This window comes from Trifolium pratense, linkage group LG7 (assembly GCF_020283565.1).
Source record: "Trifolium pratense cultivar HEN17-A07 linkage group LG7, ARS_RC_1.1, whole genome shotgun sequence".
Lineage (NCBI taxonomy): Eukaryota > Viridiplantae > Streptophyta > Magnoliopsida > Fabales > Fabaceae > Trifolium > Trifolium pratense.
This window is the reverse complement of record NC_060065.1, coordinates 24,721,939-24,732,203: the sequence shown is the minus strand read 5'-3', so window position 1 is coordinate 24,732,203 and position 10,265 is coordinate 24,721,939. Positions and strand designations below refer to the sequence as shown.

The 10,265-nt window shown below is 33.4% G+C and overlaps 1 long non-coding RNA gene across 5 annotated transcripts; it reads left to right on the top strand.

Annotated features, from left to right (window-relative positions):
• On the top strand, nucleotides 1–7,827 carry LOC123897179. 5 transcript variants are annotated; one of them, XR_006804849.1, is made up of 4 exons: nucleotides 1–435; nucleotides 547–969; nucleotides 2,202–6,695; nucleotides 7,610–7,827. It is a non-coding gene; the product is annotated as an uncharacterized LOC123897179 (long non-coding RNA). The 5 variants fall into 5 exon arrangements; XR_006804850.1 differs by having other exon boundaries at nucleotides 518–969; XR_006804848.1 differs by having other exon boundaries at nucleotides 1–969; nucleotides 2,202–6,161; nucleotides 6,273–6,695.
• The last annotated feature ends 2,438 nt before the right edge of the window (nucleotides 7,828–10,265 follow it).

Here is a 10,265-nt window from a genome sequence, read left to right as displayed (position 1 = left end):
ATTAATAAAAGAATATTAATTAGAGATAACTATTAGAGACTAGTTGGAAATAAGTGGAAGGGCGAGATAGTAATTAAACATGAAATAGGTTCTTGAGTAATTCACACCATTCATTTCTTTCATTCTATGAAGTCAGAAAGAAAACCACAAGAGATGTGGCTCTCGTCTCTCTCACGCCTAAGAACACCACCATCTCCAGTCTACTCATGAAACCCAATCCCTCATTTTTTCTCCTCTCTGTTCGCCATTCCTTCCTCGTTCATTCAAACAAAACCATCCCTTTCCATTAATTGGACACATTCAAGCTTGCATACCACAACTTCAACCCTTTATGAGAAATTGGGATTTTACTATCTTGAATTGGATTTTGGTAACTTTGCATGTGAGGAATTCTGCCATGAATTAAGTGATTGGGTGGCCAGGAAGAAATTTAAGGTAATAATCATCAAGCTCTCATCTATTCCTTTGATGTTTTGTTTAGGTATGTTATGAAAACTCACTAATTTATATTTTGGAGCACTTGCATGTGAATTTCTTGTGGTCAAGGAATCATGGGTTGTGATTGGAGCTGTAATCTTGTGTTTAAAATATGCTACAGGTTGGATTTTGAAGAAACAGAGGAGTTAGAATAAATAAAAGAAAAGAAGGAATTGGATTGGTAATGTAAGAAGAACTTTCTGCACTTTTGAGTCTGGACCTGTCTTCAGTAATCGAGTCATAGCTGACAAACCGTAAATCCATTTTGAATAAGACTTACATGTCTGGAAAGCCGACGAAATTACCGTCGTCTCGGTGCAAACCACGTATAATTTGGATCAATATTGAGGGCTGGGGACGCCTTTGAAGTTGGAGCTCTGATGCAGAATTATGTAGAAAATTCTGATTATGGGTTTATAGCATTTCACTTGCAAATTATGCGTTTCGGCGAGCTCTGGAAGTGTCGCTGGTATTGTTCAAGCTTCTTTTCAGGTGGGTTCCCTTAGAGCCTTAAACTCTAGTTAGTTTAGCTCCATTAGTCTCCCCAAATAAAATAAATGCATGATAACATTAGTTTAGTTAGAATATTAATTCTCCAATTTATGAATTGCATGACAACATTAGGATTTAAGGAATTTATTGTGTGAGAATAGTTAAATCCCCAAACAATTCTCCGTTCTAAATATATGGACTAATTACAGTGTCTGAAAATAGGAAGTTATGGATTGTAGGTGACTATTGGCTTGACTTTACAGAAAAACGTAAACAGGGTTCTGTATTGATATACTTGCTTAGCAAGCCAAGGATTGGCTAGGCGAGCGTGTCAGAATAGAACACTGCATAATTTTATTTGAACTGTCAAGTCACTCGTTTTATATTCATTTCCTTTCTGGTACATTTAGTGTATGTTTGGTTTCAATTCTGGAGCATCCAGAATTGATTCTGGACGTGTAGAATTGATTCTGACTTGTTTGGTTTCTCAAAAGTAGAATTGATTCTGCCTCCAGAATTGATTCTACTTGAAGCTAGAAATCGTAGCTTCTGATTCTAGAATTGATTTTTACACTCAAATTTTTTGTTCAACTCACTTTTTCATGAATATATCCAAACATAAACCACTTCAGCTTAAAATCAATTTTAGCCAGAATCAATTTTACAAAATCAATTCTGCCAAAATCAATTCTCTCCGCCACAGAACCAAACACACGCTTAATGGACAGTGTAACAATGTCTATGTGTTTAGAATGTTAAGCACATTTAGGAAATTAAGTATCAGGAATCAGGAAAATTTAGAAATACCCGGGAGGGAATTCATGGGCAGGATAACAATCAGGATAATTAAGTTAAGTTAACAAAGTCAGTCAATCATGGTGGTTACTTATGTACCACGTTATGGGATTCGAGGAATCCAATCATGTTACGATTGTGAGCTTCATGCTGTGTCGATGCGTATAATCATCGACGACGAATATGTCAGGCCTCTGAGATCGGCTCACCTCAGAGTGTCTTAGTTATGTTAAAATGAACAAGATAATTAATCTGTGTTACACCTTTATATTATTGTGTTTATGAAATCATGTTATGAAATTATGTTAGAGACTGACAATCAGGATCAAGGAACTTTTAGTTCATCAGTTGCCCCGGTGTAGACACCAATAGTAACTGGGTAGTAGGAATCCACTAAGACGAAGTGACTGTCTCATCCCCCACTTATTTGATTTCAGATAAGCAGGTTGATCGCGGTGTCGTGGTCAGCAAGCATGAAGACCCAGATACGTGGAGTACGATTTGGAGCTGACGTTATGTTTATCTTATATCTTGTATAAGATTCAGTTTATTTATGTTTAGTTGTTGGCTCAAATTTGTATTCACTTCTTGGAATTTGTAATCCTATTCATGTGTTTGATCTTTATGTAATGAAAATTTAATGTTTTCCGATTCAGTTATGTACACTCTTGTCGATATTCTAGATAAATTGACATGAGTTGTTATAATTGGTATCAGAGCAGGTCGATTCAGTATCGGACCTTGCCGTGGATCATTAAAATTCAATCCTAAGTAGTACGGATCCTTTGGAGTCTGAACTGTTTACGCTGAAATCATCGCGTGCTGAGCCTGATCAACTTAGTATCGTGTATGGTAAGCAGGGTATTACTATTGAGAACCGAAGTGGACCAAGGAGGTCGAGTAGTAAGAACGCAGTAGGAGCGCGAACTCAGAAGGAAGTATGAACAAAGATCGTTAGAAGCCGATATTTTAACTGCAACAGTCGACGTCACAAGAGTAAGTTGGGTAACGCAAACAAGCGACACGTAGAATTGGGAATAATACGTGGCGTAGTGTCAGTAGTAAGAGGCATATCGGGAAATGCACGAATCAGATGTACTCAATTGACGGTGATGTGCGTAAGAATTCAGAGGACACTAGGGAACAGGAAAACCTCGGTATCAGCATGAGCGTTGACCGGAGTAGGATGCATGGACAATTGTATTAAGTCTAATGAAGTTATGAGAACGGAGCGTAGTGTAGATTGAAGTGTTATACGCCAGTAATAACCAACCGACACGGACGCGTTGTGTGAACCTAGAAGTAATCACCCAGTTTTGTGAACCTAATTACGAGAAGCACGTTAATTCAAATAAGACTTAACTGAAGTCAGTGAACCGAAACTTTTCCCCAAATCTGTTTGGCCTTCATTTCAGCCTAGTAGTTGTCCCTAGCGACGTAAGTCAATTAGCTACACTATAAGAGAAAGACAAACTAGACTTCACACATTTCTTTAAATCCTAATGTCAACCTATTGTACCGTTCTTGTAGGATGAAAACACTAAACGTTCCCAGCAAGATGAATTCAGCCACTCAGTTCGTAACTAGTGTATTCAAGCCAAACTAGTAGCAGTTAAGTCTTGTTTAGAGTAACGATTAGAGTTTAATTCTAATGCTATCAGTCACCTAAGAAGACATATTAAATGTCATTACCATTTGCTTCAGGAACAAGTAACGCAATTCGGTACTACCTTCAGTAAGTTGCCAAATAATTTCCCGTATTCGAACCTATCAGCCAATAACCCAAAGGACTCAATTAAACCGTTTTCAGAGTGTTGTCAGTTAAATTCAGCTAATTTCATCAAATCAATGTGATGCTTGATTCATAATCAGTAAGCCTTATTATGTTATGAACATTACGGTTTCCGAGCCTATCTAATGTTGAAAACTTTCTAAATTCCTTAATATCAGCGAATTGGATTCATAGTTAGAGTGTTACCTTATGTAACTCTGACGAAATGTCTTCAACTTTGTAACTTTGTTATCAGTAATCCATTTGGGCCTAGGTAAGTTTGAATTTCTGATTAAGAGTAATAAGTTGTGATCCTTTAAGAACTATCAGCTATTTATGCCGATCTTCAAAACGTATCATTATGTTTCCCATCAAGAGATTCTCCGATCTTTCGTTTCATTACTGATGATCAGTTCAGAACCAAAGAAGTCTAAGTTAACCATTAAGGGTCATGAGTAATTTCAGTTTAAATTCTCACGTGTCTTGTTAACCTGTTAAACAACATCGTAAGGTACCTCGAACGTTGGAAACGTTAATGCAATCAATTCAGTTCACCTTTCTTTATGAGATCTTACCAACTCATTTCGAATAAAATTCCAAAACTATCCAGAGATAATAAATGTAGTATCAAGATTAGTGCTAATGGTGTCAGCCTTTCAATTCTATTCATGTTAACCAATGTAAGCCTGTAAATGTTAGCCAATAAATATGAGTATTCCTTTGGAAACCATCGTACATCTTTGTGACCGATTAATTACCATCATAAAGCAACCCGGAGTTAGGCAACTTAATTAGTAGTAGGATCACCATCAGTAAACCAAGACAATTGTGTTTGACCTTTCCTTTGCAATCAATTTGTTTCAGCCAACTCTCTATTATATGACCGCATCAGACAATTCTGCCAAACCCCAAACCTTACCTTAATGGAGTTAATGACTAGTATCAGAAGGTATAGTATTAAGGGATGCCAATAGGATGAGCAAAATCATAAACTATTTGACAAGATTTTTTTTTTTTTTTGACTATTTGACAAGAATTTTTTTGGATTAGTCGGTATGAATATTCAAAGCTTGTACCCTTAAGATAACCTCTTCACATCAACCAGTGTCTCATGTTTTTGTGTGTACCCTAACCAGGCTAGATATCGACCTAATGAAGTTTGTTGAATAATAAAGTAATTGTCGGGAACAATAAAGGAAGTGATAAGTAAAAAGAAACCAACTTGCGAAGAATGTCACTGATTGAAGTAAGGGTCGTTGCTGGACCAACACAGTCATCGCAATCAAACTCAAAAATGAGGAGAGTATGAGTATGAAATAACTGTAAGAGATAAGAAATAAGGAGTTGCAGATATGTTAGATGGTAGTAAAGTATTATATATATAGTGGTGCGTCTAACGTCACGAAATGATGTGAGATTTATTTTGTCATGCCATATGGTAGAAGAAGTAATAAAAATATGAGAAAACGTCGGATAAGATGAAACCAAATGTGATAGTGTTTGGGAAGTTGTAAACTAAGGTCGTAATGACGCAAGATGACAATATGTAATAGAGATCAGAGTGCGCAGCAAGTATTGGTTGATAATGTAGTCAGCAGGTTGGTCTTTAGGCTAAAACCCTTTGAGAAGAGGAAAGTTTTATTCTAAGGAAATTGATGTGAATGAACGTAAAACGATTGACGAATGTGAGACGAGTAAATTATGCATACGTTCACACTTAAAAGTTGTATTGTTGGTAATGGAGTACCCGTGAGAACAAAGATTGTGAAAGGAAAGGGGTTCAACGAAGAAAGTTTGACGTGGTGAACCAATAAGATTAGATATGCTCGGTGTTGAATTGAAGGGTGCAGGAAATAGGAATATTGCGCCATGAGCAGTTGTATCGATGAAAATAACAAAAAGAGCTAATATAAGATTAGCGCGCACCTAAAAGTTGTATTATGGGCCGAGATTATGAGTTAGATGTTATGAAATGAACGAGTAGGATTTTCAAAAGTAACATAAGCAAGTGCTAACGCAGTGAAGAGTGATGATTAGTAACCTATTGAACTAGCAATCATGGTCGGTTAAAAGATGAAGTCTAAAATCGGATTAAGAATATAGATAATGTACTTGGTGATGAATGAAGAAGTTCTTGAATTTCGCGGACGAAATTCTTTTAAGGGGGATAGATTGTAATATCCCAACTTTAATTAATAAAAGAATATTAATTAGAGATAACTATTAGAGACTAGTTGGAAATAAGTGGAAGGGCGAGATAGTAATTAAACATGAAATAGGTTCTTGAGTAATTCACACCATTCATTTCTTTCATTCTATGAAGTCAGAAAGAAAACCACAAGAGATGTGGCTCTCGTCTCTCTCACGCCTAAGAACACCACCATCTCCAGTCTACTCATGAAACCCAATCCCTCATTTTTTCTCCTCTCTGTTCGCCATTCCTTCCTCGTTCATTCAAACAAAACCATCCCTTTCCATTAATTGGACACATTCAAGCTTGCATACCACAACTTCAACCCTTTATGAGAAATTGGGATTTTACTATCTTGAATTGGATTTTGGTAACTTTGCATGTGAGGAATTCTGCCATGAATTAAGTGATTGGGTGGCCAGGAAGAAATTTAAGGTAATAATCATCAAGCTCTCATCTATTCCTTTGATGTTTTGTTTAGGTATGTTATGAAAACTCACTAATTTATATTTTGGAGCACTTGCATGTGAATTTCTTGTGGTCAAGGAATCATGGGTTGTGATTGGAGCTGTAATCTTGTGTTTAAAATATGCTACAGGTTGGATTTTGAAGAAACAGAGGAGTTAGAATAAATAAAAGAAAAGAAGGAATTGGATTGGTAATGTAAGAAGAACTTTCTGCACTTTTGAGTCTGGACCTGTCTTCAGTAATCGAGTCATAGCTGACAAACCGTAAATCCATTTTGAATAAGACTTACATGTCTGGAAAGCCGACGAAATTACCGTCGTCTCGGTGCAAACCACGTATAATTTGGATCAATATTGAGGGCTGGGGACGCCTTTGAAGTTGGAGCTCTGATGCAGAATTATGTAGAAAATTCTGATTATGGGTTTATAGCATTTCACTTGCAAATTATGCTTTTCGGCGAGCTCTGGAAGTGTCGCTGGTATTGTTCAAGCTTCTTTTCAGGTGGGTTCCCTTAGAGCCTTAAACTCTAGTTAGTTTAGCTCCATTAGTCTCCCCAAATAAAATAAATGCATGATAACATTAGTTTAGTTAGAATATTAATTCTCCAATTTATGAATTGCATGACAACATTAGGATTTAAGGAATTTATTGTGTGAGAATAGTTAAATCCCCAAACAATTCTCCGTTCTAAATATATGGACTAATTACAGTGTCTGAAATTAGGAAGTTATGGATTGTAGGTGACTATTGGCTTGACTTTACAGAAAAACGTAAACAGGGTTCTGTATTGATATACTTGCTTAGCAAGCCAAGGATTGGCTAGGCGAGCGTGTCAGAATAGAACACTGCATAATTTTATTTGAACTGCCAAGTCACTCGTTTTATATTCATTTCCTTTCTGGTACATTTAATGGACAGTGTAACAATGTCTATGTGTTTAGAATGTTAAGCACATTTAGGAAATTAAGTATCAGGAAAATTTAGAAATACCCGGGAGGGAATTCATGGGCAGGATAACAATCAGGATAATTAAGTTAAGTTAACAAAGTCAGTCAATCATGGTGGTTACTTATGTACCACGTTATGGGATTCGAGGAATCCAATCATGTTACGATTGTGAGCTTCATGCCGTGTCGATGCGTATAATCATCGACGACGGATATGTCAGGCCTCTGAGATCGGCTCACCTCAGAGTGTCTTAGTTATGTTAAAATGAACAAGAAAATTAATCTGTGTTACACCTTTATATTATTATGTTTATGAAATCATGTTATGAAATTATGTTAGAGACTGACAATCAGGATCAAGGAACTTTTAGTTCATCAGTTGCCCCGGTGTAGACACCAATAGTAATTGGGTAGTAGGAATCCACTGAGACGAAGTGACTGTCTCATCCCCCGCTTATTTGATTTCAGATAAGCAGGTTGATCGCGGTGTCGTGGTCAGCAAGCATGAAGACCCAGATACGTGGAGTACGATTTGGAGCTAACGTTATGTTTATCTTATATCTTGTATAAGATTCAGTTTATTTATGTTTAGTTGTTGGCTCAAATTTGTATTCACTTCTTGGATTTTGTAATCCTATTCATGTGTTTGATCTTTATGTAATGAAAATTTAATGTTTTCCGATTCAGTTATGTACACTCTTGTCGATATTCTAGATAAATTGACATGAGTTGTTATAAAATGCTAACTTGTTCCCTTAAAATTAATGTAACACATTTAATGATTTAAATAAAAAAAATATTTTATTAAAATTCATGCGGTTAATTCAAGTTTAAATTTTCATAAATAAAATGCAGAAAAATTTATTATATAAAAAAAAATGCACAAAAATGAAGAGAATATTTTGATATTTGGATTCTTTAACATGTACTCTAAGAATTAACATGACCCATAGTCACTAATTGCGGACATAATTTTTTATTATTTAATCGTACACATTAATAGTCTACACTAATTTAATTGCGCGACATAATTTTTCTAATTTTGAGTTTTTAAGAGACTTGGGGTTGTTGTTGTTTAACTTCAGGAACACGATGTACTGTGATGGGATCCTCTTCTTCAACTTTTCTATTATATGACTTTATTGGACAGTGCGAGTGTTCCCATTTTAGCATATCTTATGCCTTGATTAATAAAACCACCTTATGTAATAAAAAATTATCATAAATAATGCATTCGACACAAACATTGAAATTAAAAAAAAGTTATATATGTCTACATCATAAATCAAATTACATTGCATTGCAACAACTGAACATAAATCTCCAAAACGTAAAAGTAGCAAATTGAAAAGACAAACAAAACTAAAAAATGTAAAGAATTATTCTTCAATGTCTTAAACTCATCTCTTAGATGAGTCCGTCATCATTCTACCAAACAAATCTACATATAAAATAGATTTAAAAATTGCACATAGTTTGTGACAAAAGAAAAATTGATGTGGGGTATCTTAATGATCAAAGTCATTATATTTGAAATTAAAAAAAAAATTGCACATAGTTTGTGACAAAAGAAAGATATAATGAAATATGACAAACTTTTAGTGTGTGAAAGAAGAAATAATTTTACTCAAACAATGTATTAATCCGCGTACATAAACGAATAGATCAAAACATTATTTTATGTTAGATGGAAGGAATATTATTTGATACATCACATATGAGATTACGATTGATTTTAAATTACGTCGGATAATTTTTTAATAACGATATCTCCATCATATCTGCAAGTTATGGAAAAATAATTATTTCTAATATTCTTTTTAAGTTAAAGTTGCAAATAATATTTGATGAAATTACTTACCAATAAAAAATCTAAGAACACATCTTAGTCCTTCTGCAAAAGAAAAAATACAAAGAAAATGGTGAAAATATAACATACATTGCAATATATAAAAATATTACATTGAAATGATATTGAAAAAGAAAAGTTTCCAACTTTAAAGATTAAGATGATGGAATAGAAAGTTTCGAACACTATATAAATTTCAGACGTATGATCCTACACATTTCAACCACAACAATTAGAAACACAATAGCTACACAAAAAGGATATTCATAGACCAAATTAAAATTCTTACCATATGACCAAAGATATCAAAGTACATGTCTCACATAAACCAAAAGTGCTATACAAAATAAAAATAAAAATCAATCAATCATAAGTGAGATAAGTGAGATCTTTGTAATTTTCATATGCATCCCAGCTACCATATATATATATATATAGAAAATAAGTGAGTAATATGAATTTACGATAGAGAAATCATTTACCATCACAAGCTTTTACTAATCCCTTAATTTTTGAAATTGCCTTAATTTATGAGGTTCATTCTATATTTAACATTTCCGAAAATATATTGCATTACCATATTTTCCAACTATTTTAAATATACTACGGTCAATAAATATATACTACTACGGTCAATTTTTTTTTAATGTATTCAGAAAAAGAAATTAATGTTTCTATAATTATTTATAAAAAATATTTTGATTTAATGTACCTATAGTTTTTTTAAAAATAAAATTATTAAAAAGCTTTTATTTACAATATAAAAATTAAAAACCTTTTCCTTACAATATAAAAAAAATCATTTAGATAAATACTTCTTTTAATTAGTTTTTTATTTTATGTCAAAGATTAATACAAAATTATTTAGAGGATTTTATTTTATTCTTTGAATTCGAATTTACTATAATTATAGAGATTGATATTTCCATTTTTATTAAACAAAACGTGTGGCTAATTTACGCCCAAATAAATATATTTCAATTTAATTTTTTTTATTTGCTCGAAAAAATGAGCTAGTAAACATTTATTAGAATTAGAATTCTTTGAATTGTTGCCTTATATGATTTTAATTCATTCTATTTTATTGATGAGTGAATCAATTAATTAATATCAATCAATTAATTGATATTATGAATATAGAAATGAAAAATGTATTTGCATTAAAAAATATGCTAAAAACGTATTTTCTTTAATTGGTTTAATAATCGTATTAAAAGAAATTAATAGAAAATATGCTAAATATATATTTGTAGTACAAATAAGCTAGTGCAACAT